This window comes from Macaca thibetana, chromosome 18 (genome assembly GCF_024542745.1).
Source record: "Macaca thibetana thibetana isolate TM-01 chromosome 18, ASM2454274v1, whole genome shotgun sequence".
Classification (NCBI taxonomy): Eukaryota; Metazoa; Chordata; class Mammalia; order Primates; family Cercopithecidae; genus Macaca; species Macaca thibetana.
This window is the reverse complement of record NC_065595.1, coordinates 47,220,174-47,229,252: the sequence shown is the minus strand read 5'-3', so window position 1 is coordinate 47,229,252 and position 9,079 is coordinate 47,220,174.

Below are 9,079 nucleotides of genomic sequence, written 5' to 3'. Positions count from 1 at the left end.
CTGAAATCCACCTGGGAAAATGTAGCATGTTTCTCTTACTCTGGAGATTGGAATGTGCCTTGATTAAGTCCTTGTTATGCTCCTAGGAATGGCTCCATTATCTAGTGTTCTCTCTACGTGTTAGTTTGGACCCTTTACTATTTACTAGTCTTCTGAGACATCCCTCCTTCCTTGGACAATTGCAGATGAGTAGCTTTCATAGCCTGCCTTTTAACTGTAAAATATTGGGGGTCAGGGACACCTTTTTGAATTTGAGCAACCAAAGTCCATTTTAATCCAAGTTGGTCACCTTCTTGCTACTACAGTCTCCTAAAAAGGTTTGTAGGCTTTCTATGTATTAGATTATTTTCATATTAAATTTCCCTCAATTAAATGAAAACCATAGCCATAATTCTTCTCAAGACAAGCTTCAAAGATATGTCTTTCAAAGATAGATTTTAAATAGCTTCTGATGTATTAAAAGTAGTTTAACTAATCAGATTTTATCCTTGGGTCTATTTTTTGTAATCAGCTTTACTGAAGTATGATTTATATACAACAAAATGTACTACCTATTTGCCTGATTAATGGACTGAGCATACCCTATAGCTGTAGGAAAACTTCAGGCAAATAAAATAAAATTTGGTTTGTAGGGAAAGGATAGTGATTTTCCTATTGGTTTTTCCCCTTCACTGGCTCCTGAACTCAGGCCAGTTACAGGAAAAACTAAGTCCCACCTCTGCCTTCCCACCTAGATCTGGCAGCATCATGTAAACTAATAGACTAAGCCAGATTCCTGAACTTGTTGTGATATTTCTCCAGAGAGTGATTAAGAAAGAGGGAATTGGATGTGGCATAGAATTGTTTTTCTGTGTTCCTCTTCGCCTAGTACAATGATAAACTCTGAAAATTACACAAGGCAACCACAAAAGAACTTTGAAAGGTGAAAAGAGGAAAACAAACTGGTTAGGAACTATTGGACTTGAAAAACAACTCAGCAGAAGGGTGTCACACGAATCCTCACTTGTTACGGACTGAATCTTTGTGTCTCTACAAATTCATATGTTGAAACTCTAATCCCCAGTGCAATGGTATTTAGAGGTTCAGCCTTGGGAGGTTTTCAAGGTTAGATTAGGTCATAAGGGTAGATCCCTTATGATGGGATTAATTGTCTTATATAAAAGGAAGAAACACAAAATCAATCTCTCTCTTCCCAGTGTGAGGATATAATAAGAAGATGGTAATCTGCAAACCAGGAAAAGAGCCCCCACCAGAATTCAACCATGCTGGCACTCTGAATTCAAACTTAGCCCCTATCACTGTAAGAAATAAATGTCTTTCATTTAAGCCTGACTAGACTAAGACACTACCCAACAGAAAAAGGCAATCCAATTCCAACATTTCCTGACGCTCAACCTTACAGCAAAAGATGGCCCAGAGAGCCTCATTCCTCTCCCAAATCAAGCCAACAACACCAGGCAAGCTGATAACATTGGCAAGGGTGATGGATAGAGAGGCGGGATAACAATAAGCAGACAGAGAATCATACTCTTGCCCTGAGATTACCTTCACTGACCAAGAGACGCTGAATGGTAGGGCAGCACTGGCAAGGGGATCCTGCCACAACAAGTACTAGGTTTGGGACATGTTCTCTATCTCTGAAGGGGAATCCCACAGCAACAAGTGCCTAGCGTAGAAAGGGCTCTCTTTCCTGATTGGCCCAAGAATCCTCTCCCCAGTAAAACACACTGGGGGAGCAGGGTGGGGTAGGAGTTGGCAAAAGCAAGGGAGACTCCTCCTCAAAAAGCACCCAACCCAGGAAGTGCATCTTTTGTGAGAAGGTACCAGGCAACCTACTCTGCGGAAGCTCTTTCTAAACCCTCGAGCAGCACCAGCAGAGACAATCAGAGCCCCCGCAACAACAGATAAACCAAGCAGACCAAAATAGCACTGCAGAGGCTCTGAAATTAAACTTCTTTTGAGTCTACAGCCCTATAAGTTAAGCCAGGACCTACATGCTAACCCTCAACACTGAGTACCTGTCAAAAGAAAATACTTAAATGGGCCAGTCTGCTAACATAATAGTCAAAATGCCTAGAATACAATTAAAAATCAGCTGTCTTACCAAGAATCAGAAAAATCACAACTTGAATCAGAAATACAATTACCTCATGTCAACTCTCAGGTGAATTAGATGTTGATGCTATCTGACAAGGCTTTTAGAATAGCCATCATAAAAAGCTTTCAACAAACAACTACAAATCTTCTGAATCCAATTTTAAAAATAGATAACTTTTACAAAAAAAAAATTTAAAAAGGAAAATTGTAGAACTGGAAAATACAATAACAGCGATAAAAATCCAGCTGGGTAGGCTCAACAGTAGAATGAAAATGACAGAGAATAGAATTGGTGAATTTGAGGGCAGCACCATAGAATTTATCATATCTAAATAACACAGGCAAAATCAGCAGAGCTTTAGGTATTGGGGGACAAGAACAAGACACATAACATTTGTATCATTGGAGTCCCAGAAAAAAAGGAGAAGGTGAGAGAGGTTAAAAGAATATATTTTTGAAAATAGCTGAAAGTGTCCCAAATTTGCCAGTAGACATAAACCTACACATTTGAGAAGCTGAACAAATCCTAAATATGATTAAATCAAAGAAATCCACACAAGGACAAAGCATAACCAAATTTGCCAAAAGCTAAAAACAAAGAAAAAAATTTGGGAAGTATCCAGATAAAAATGACACCTTATCTACAAAAGAACACCCCTTCCAATGACAGTGGATTTCTCATGTGAAACGGGAAGGCCATAAGGAAGTCACACCACATTTATCAAGCGCTGACAAAAAGGAGCTGTTAACTGAGTTCCATGTTTAGCAAAACAACTCTTGAGAAATGAAGAGGAAATAAAGACATTGTCAGACAAAGAAAGACTAAAAGAATTTGCCACTTGCAGAACTATCCTTAAGTAATAGCAAAAGGATGATCTTCAAAAACAAAGGAAATGATAAAAGAAGAAATCTTGGGCCGGGCGCGGTGGCTCAAGCCTGTAATCCCAGCACTTTGGGAGGCTGAGACGGGCGGATCACAAGGTCAGGAGATCAAGACCATCCTGGCTAACCCGGTGAAACCCCGTCTCTACTAAAAAATACAAAAAACTAGCCGGGCGAGGTGGCGGGCGCCTGTAGTCCCAGCTACTCGGGAGGCTGAGGCAGGAGAATGGCGTGAACCTGAAAGGCGGAGCTTGCAGTGAGCTGAGATCCGGCTACTGCACTCCAGTTTGGGTGACAGAGCGAGACTCCATCTCAAAAAAAAAAAAAAAAAAAAAAAAGAAGAAATCTTGGAGTAATAGGAGGAACAATGGAAAGAGGGACAATATAGGTCTATACAATAGGTGATCCTTCTCCTCATGAGTTTTATGAATCATACGTAATTGCTGAAATGTAAACTATAACACCATCTGATATTCAGGATAATGATAGTTAAAAGTACAGAAAGTAAAGGGAACTAAGTAAGAAAACGTTTTCCACGTTTGACTCCAAGTGGTGGTAAAGTGGTGTAGGGAGAAAGTGTGTGTTGTTATAAAAAGGCAGCAAGAAGTATGCTTGTGATGTTGGAAATGTCCTGTATCTTGACTTTGGTGGCAGATATAGGAACCTACACATATGATAAAACTGCATAGAAATAAATAAACACACACAAACACATGAACAAATACAAGTAAAACTTCAGATGTCTGAATGACGTCCGTGCATTGTATCAATGCCACTCTCCTGGTTGTAATAATATACTATAATTCTATAAGTTATTATCATTGGGGGAAACTGGGTAAAGGATACATCAGATCTTTGTATTATATCTTATAACAGTATGTGAATGTATAATCATCTCAAAATCAAAAGTTAAGTTAAAAATGTTACCCAATTATGACCCTAAAAACTCTACAAGTAAATACCGTTCCATAGTTTCATCCTTTTTAGACATTAATAAAATTACCAAGACAGTTTTCTCCTTGCTGCATTAACTTTAATAAACTGTTTTGGTCGATTATAAAAGAAAATAGAGGAGGAGTCACTGATGTGTACATACATTCCAAAGTTTCCAGAATCTGCTCAGTTTCTTACTAAATCATTTCTGTGTTTTCTGCTAGTCATCAGCCACAAGAAAAACTTCACATGTTCAGCTAAGTGAAAATTCTTATGAAATAGCTGTCACAATCATCCCAGAACCTTGGCTTAATCTTAGTTTAGGTTAACTGTGATTCTGTTTTGGCTGCTCTTCTAAAAGTGGGAGCTTTTTTGATCATCAAAGCAATGCTCCCTTGAACTTCCTCCCGTAACAAAGTATTTGGCTCTGTATCTACACATCATCACAGGAACCACTCTTAATAATGAAGAGAATATAGAGAATACAGTCAGAAAGAGAAAGCTTTAATAGTCAGCCAACAGATAGTCCAGAATATGCACAAAATATGCCTTCTCTTCAGTTTTGCATTATTTTCCAAAATAAATGGAATCTATGAGTGGGGGAAGTATATGGAAGGTCTGAAATTTCTCTTTTGTTCTTTTCGATGTATAATCTACATTATCAAAGTGTGAAGGTTCTTCAACCTATGCTTGTTGTCTGTGCCAATAGACTGTGTCTCTCACTAGAGTCACTTCCCTTCAAGGTAATCCCTTTCTCTTCTCTTTTCATCGTATAAGTTCTGCGTCCCTATGTCATCTTTGTTTCTTTCTGTTTGAAAATGTGATTTTTATAGTGGTCAATCATCATGGGGGAGGGTTTGGCTTTTGTGACTAGTGCATCTGTTACACAGTTAGACATTTTGTCTTACGAAGATGGGCTCCTCCTTGTCTATCATTTTTTATTATCATGTGGAATAACATCTCTAACTCCTTCTTTGTCTTGATAATGACATGATGTTCCCATTATCTCGCAATATCTCTTCCGTATATAGGAAAGAAGAAACAGAAAAAAAAACGTATCACTCTCTAAGTACCCTAAGTATATATGTGGTTTATCCCTCAAATACAGTCTATGCTTGTCTGAAAAATATTTTTTGATAAGATAAAACCTGACATATGTCTCAGACTTAATACAAATGTAAATCATCACAACTATGACCTTTTAAACAAATGCATAAACTTTGGATCTGATGACAAAAACAAAGAAAAATAATGATGGATTTTGTTATTTTTAACCTTGGGTTTTGGCACCAAAGAGAGAGATAGCCTCATGAATTTTATGTTACAAATACTGTAGAAAGGAAGCAAGACTTAACATGTTTATGTTGAGCTTACATTCTTATAACAATTTATATAGGACAGGTTAACAAGGAAACCTTGTGATACAGGAAATGGAACTGAGTATTGATGTGAAGTGTCATTTGTAATCATTTAAGTCCCACAGAGCTGTGATCATAGCCATTTTTAATGGCAGTAGTGGTAAATACCACACAGTCAACAAATTAAAAAGATAGAATGAACTGAGACAATACACTAATTCAAAGCAAGTTCGGTGCAACAGGTAGCAGAAAAAGCTCAGTTTGGAGTGAGGAAGACCTGAATTTGGACCCGGTTTGGCCACAGGCTGTGTAACCTTAACCAAGTTATAAAACCTGTCAGGACCCAAGGTTCCCCAGTATAAAATAGCATAATTATAGTAACCCCTTCCCCACTATTGCTTATAGGATTTAAGCAATAAATGATTTAATAATGCTGAAAATTTAAACATCCCTAGCTGATAATATTTCATAAGTGTTAGCTGTTATATTTTGTTATGACTTTTAGTCTTACTTCCCTCCCCCTGTTTTATCTCTTCATTTCCAATGCAGTTACTAACATTTTATGTATGGCTCTCCTCCTCCTTTCTACTCTCTCCATAAACCCCGACCTGCCACTTACATTACTAATCCCAGTGCAGATCTGAGTGGATGACACAATCCCAGTTGGGGCATGTGCTATGGTTTGAGTTTGTCCCCACCAAAACTCATGTTGAAATTTTATTTCCATTACAACAGTGCTAGGAGGTGGGCCTAGTGGGAGGTGTTTGGATCACAGGGCTGGGCCCTCATGAATAGATTAATGCCATTTGCAGGCATGAGTTCTTAGTTCCCATGAGAGTGGGTTGTTATAAAGCAAGGCTGCCTCTCGTGTTTGTTCTCTTTGCACGCAACTGTTTGACTGTCTGCTTCTCAGCCACGTTGTGATGCCACACATGGCCCTCATCAGGAGCCAACCAGATCTGGCCACCTGATCTTTGACTTCCAAGCCACCAGACTTGTGAGCAAAATAAACTTCTTTTATTTGTAAATTACCCAGCCTCTGGTCTTCAGTTATGGCAACACTAAACGGACTAAAACAGCATGTCACGTGGGAGCGGGAGGCTGTCATCACTAGACAGGTCAACACGGTACCGGTAGATCACTGCTAGCCAGTCCAGGGCTTGCATGGATGGCCCCTCATGGTCCCACAGCCAGCCAACCTCACTCAGAGATGTTGCTTTCCTAACATGGGACAGAAACAGTTCACAGTATTTTGTGTTTATAATTCTACCTTGTTCTCCACTGACCTCCACCTAACAGCTGACCTACTCTCTGTGCCCAGTTGAACTCTCTGCTTGGCAGGAAATTTTTCACTCAGTGTTCAATGTTTAGTCTCTAATACTTTTGTTTTTAAAACAGTATGTGTAATAATACCAGATTCTTGATTTTCTTGATTAGACTTTTTTTTTTTTTTTTTTTTTAAATATGGAGTCTTGCTCTCTTGCCCAAGCTGGGGTGCAATCGTGAGATCTCGGCTCACTGCAACCTTCGCCCCTCTGCCTCCCAGGTTCAAGTGATTCTCCTGCCTCAACCTCCCAAGTAGCTGGGGCTACAGGCACCCGCCACCATGCCCAGCTAATTTTTGTATTTTTAGTAGAGAGGGTTTTCGACATATTGGCCAGGCTGATCTTGAACTCCTGACCTCAAGTGATTCATCTGACTTGGCCTCCCAAAGTGCTGGGATTACAAACGTGAGCCATTGCGCCTGGCCTAGACTTAGTTTTCTTTTTGAAAGTCATATGAAGTTAATATTGCTCCCGTAAAAATTTCTACAACCTTAGTGGTTTAATATAACACAAATTCATTTGCATATTGCTCTGGAGATTAGAAGTCTAAAATCCATTTCACCATTGAAGGTGTCAACAAAGCTGATTCCTTCTGGAGGCTCTGAGGACAGAATCCATTTCTTTGCCTTTCTCATCTTCTAGTGGTTGCCTGTGTTCTTTGGCTTGCGGCCACCTTCCTCCATCTTCAAAGCACTTCACCCCAATCTCTGTTTCTAGCATCATATCACCTATTCCTATGACTTTCACTCCCTCTGCCTGCCTCTTATAAGGACTGTTTTGATTATAATGGGCCCATCGGTACAATCGAGGACTATCTCCCCAACTCAAGAATCTATAAAGACCCATTTGCCATATATGGCAACATTCACAGTTCTAGGCATTAGGAAGTAGAAATATTTAAGTGGTCATTATTCGGCGTACAGCAAAAATGCTTTTAAGAGAAAATGGGGAATAAAGGAAGGAAGGAAAGATAAAGAGAGAGGAGGAAACAATAAAGAAGATTTTTGCAACACATATATAAAAGCAAAAGCAACACAGATCTTCTTTGATGAAGCACAGAGCAGCATATTATTAAAACCAAGTGGGCTTCACATTCTTAAAAAGAGGTGAGATTTTCTGTCATAAAAGAAGAACAGGGGAGAAAGGAACACGGTAATACCGTGTCCAATTTGTTTAGAACCACAATCTAGAGGCGTGTGAATTACTTAGGAAAGAATTTTAAGAGGATCCTATGGCAGAGATTCAGAATAAAGAGAAAAATAACAAATCCTTGTTTTAGTGTAACTCAAGTGAAATCCTGCCAAGGAACAGCCCTTCCTGTAATCCTTTTCCTATCCATTCCTGCTACAAAACATCCCTCTGGTATAAGCCTGATTGGTCGCATTGGAGAGTTTAGTGGAGGAGAGTGCCACCACCTGCTTGATTTCAGCAATAACATCCTTCAGGATGCCATAGGGGAGAATGCTCTTACACTGCGTTCCAGCTATGTCAAGGCTGGGCTGTTTTGACAACAGCCTACTTTAAGAGCTGTAAAGGGGTATAAAGGCAGTGGGCATATTTATATTCTGGGGATAACTTTCTCATAAAAATTTCATTTCTTCCTAGATGTCCAGGCAGAAAAACAGCTTAAAGTTCAACAAAAATTGCTATAGCATAGTAATTTACTCACTGTGAATCCGGGCTAGAAACTATTTTCATTAAATTGATATTTTTAATAAAGTAACAGTGTTAATTATTCATAATACATAGGTATTTCATTTGAGCTAGCTCGTCATGTCATTAAATTAATCATGAATATGTATTTGTGAAACATCTTTTCATCATGTCTCATGATTTACAGATGTTTCTGGAAATGCCTGTAATGCAGTCTTTCATTAACTTTGCTGAGCTAAATGCATTTTCAAAAAAGAAGTCTTAAAAAGACCATGAGATGTAAGCAAAATAACTAAACTAAATCTTAACATGGAAATTTGTTTAATAAAGTTTATGAGAAAAATATTCATGAAACACAAAATGAGAAGATTATTCAAATAAAAAAGAAAGAACTTCTATTTTTGTACACTGACAAATGCCAAAAAAACAGAAAAAAGAAAAATGAAACTTCTTCAGGTTTTTCCTTTCAATATAAGCAATAAACTGCTAGACATGTAAGAGGGCTATTCCCACTTAATGCAAATAATAGTCACATTTATTAACAGAATGAATTAAGGAATGGGATCGTTAGAATTCACACACATACACTGCTATAAATTTCAGTTAAATCAGTACTATTTGGAAAACGGATAGAGATGAATAATTAGAATATATGCTAAACTAATTCACTCTGATTTAAAACATTCGAAAAATAACTTATTTATGCAAATCAAACTTGTATCCAACATGAAAGAGAGGACAAAACAATGACAAAATTTCCCAAATCATTTTATTTAGGAAAATCCAAACGTGTATGAGTTTTACACTCTCGTTTTCTTCATTCCTCGATCG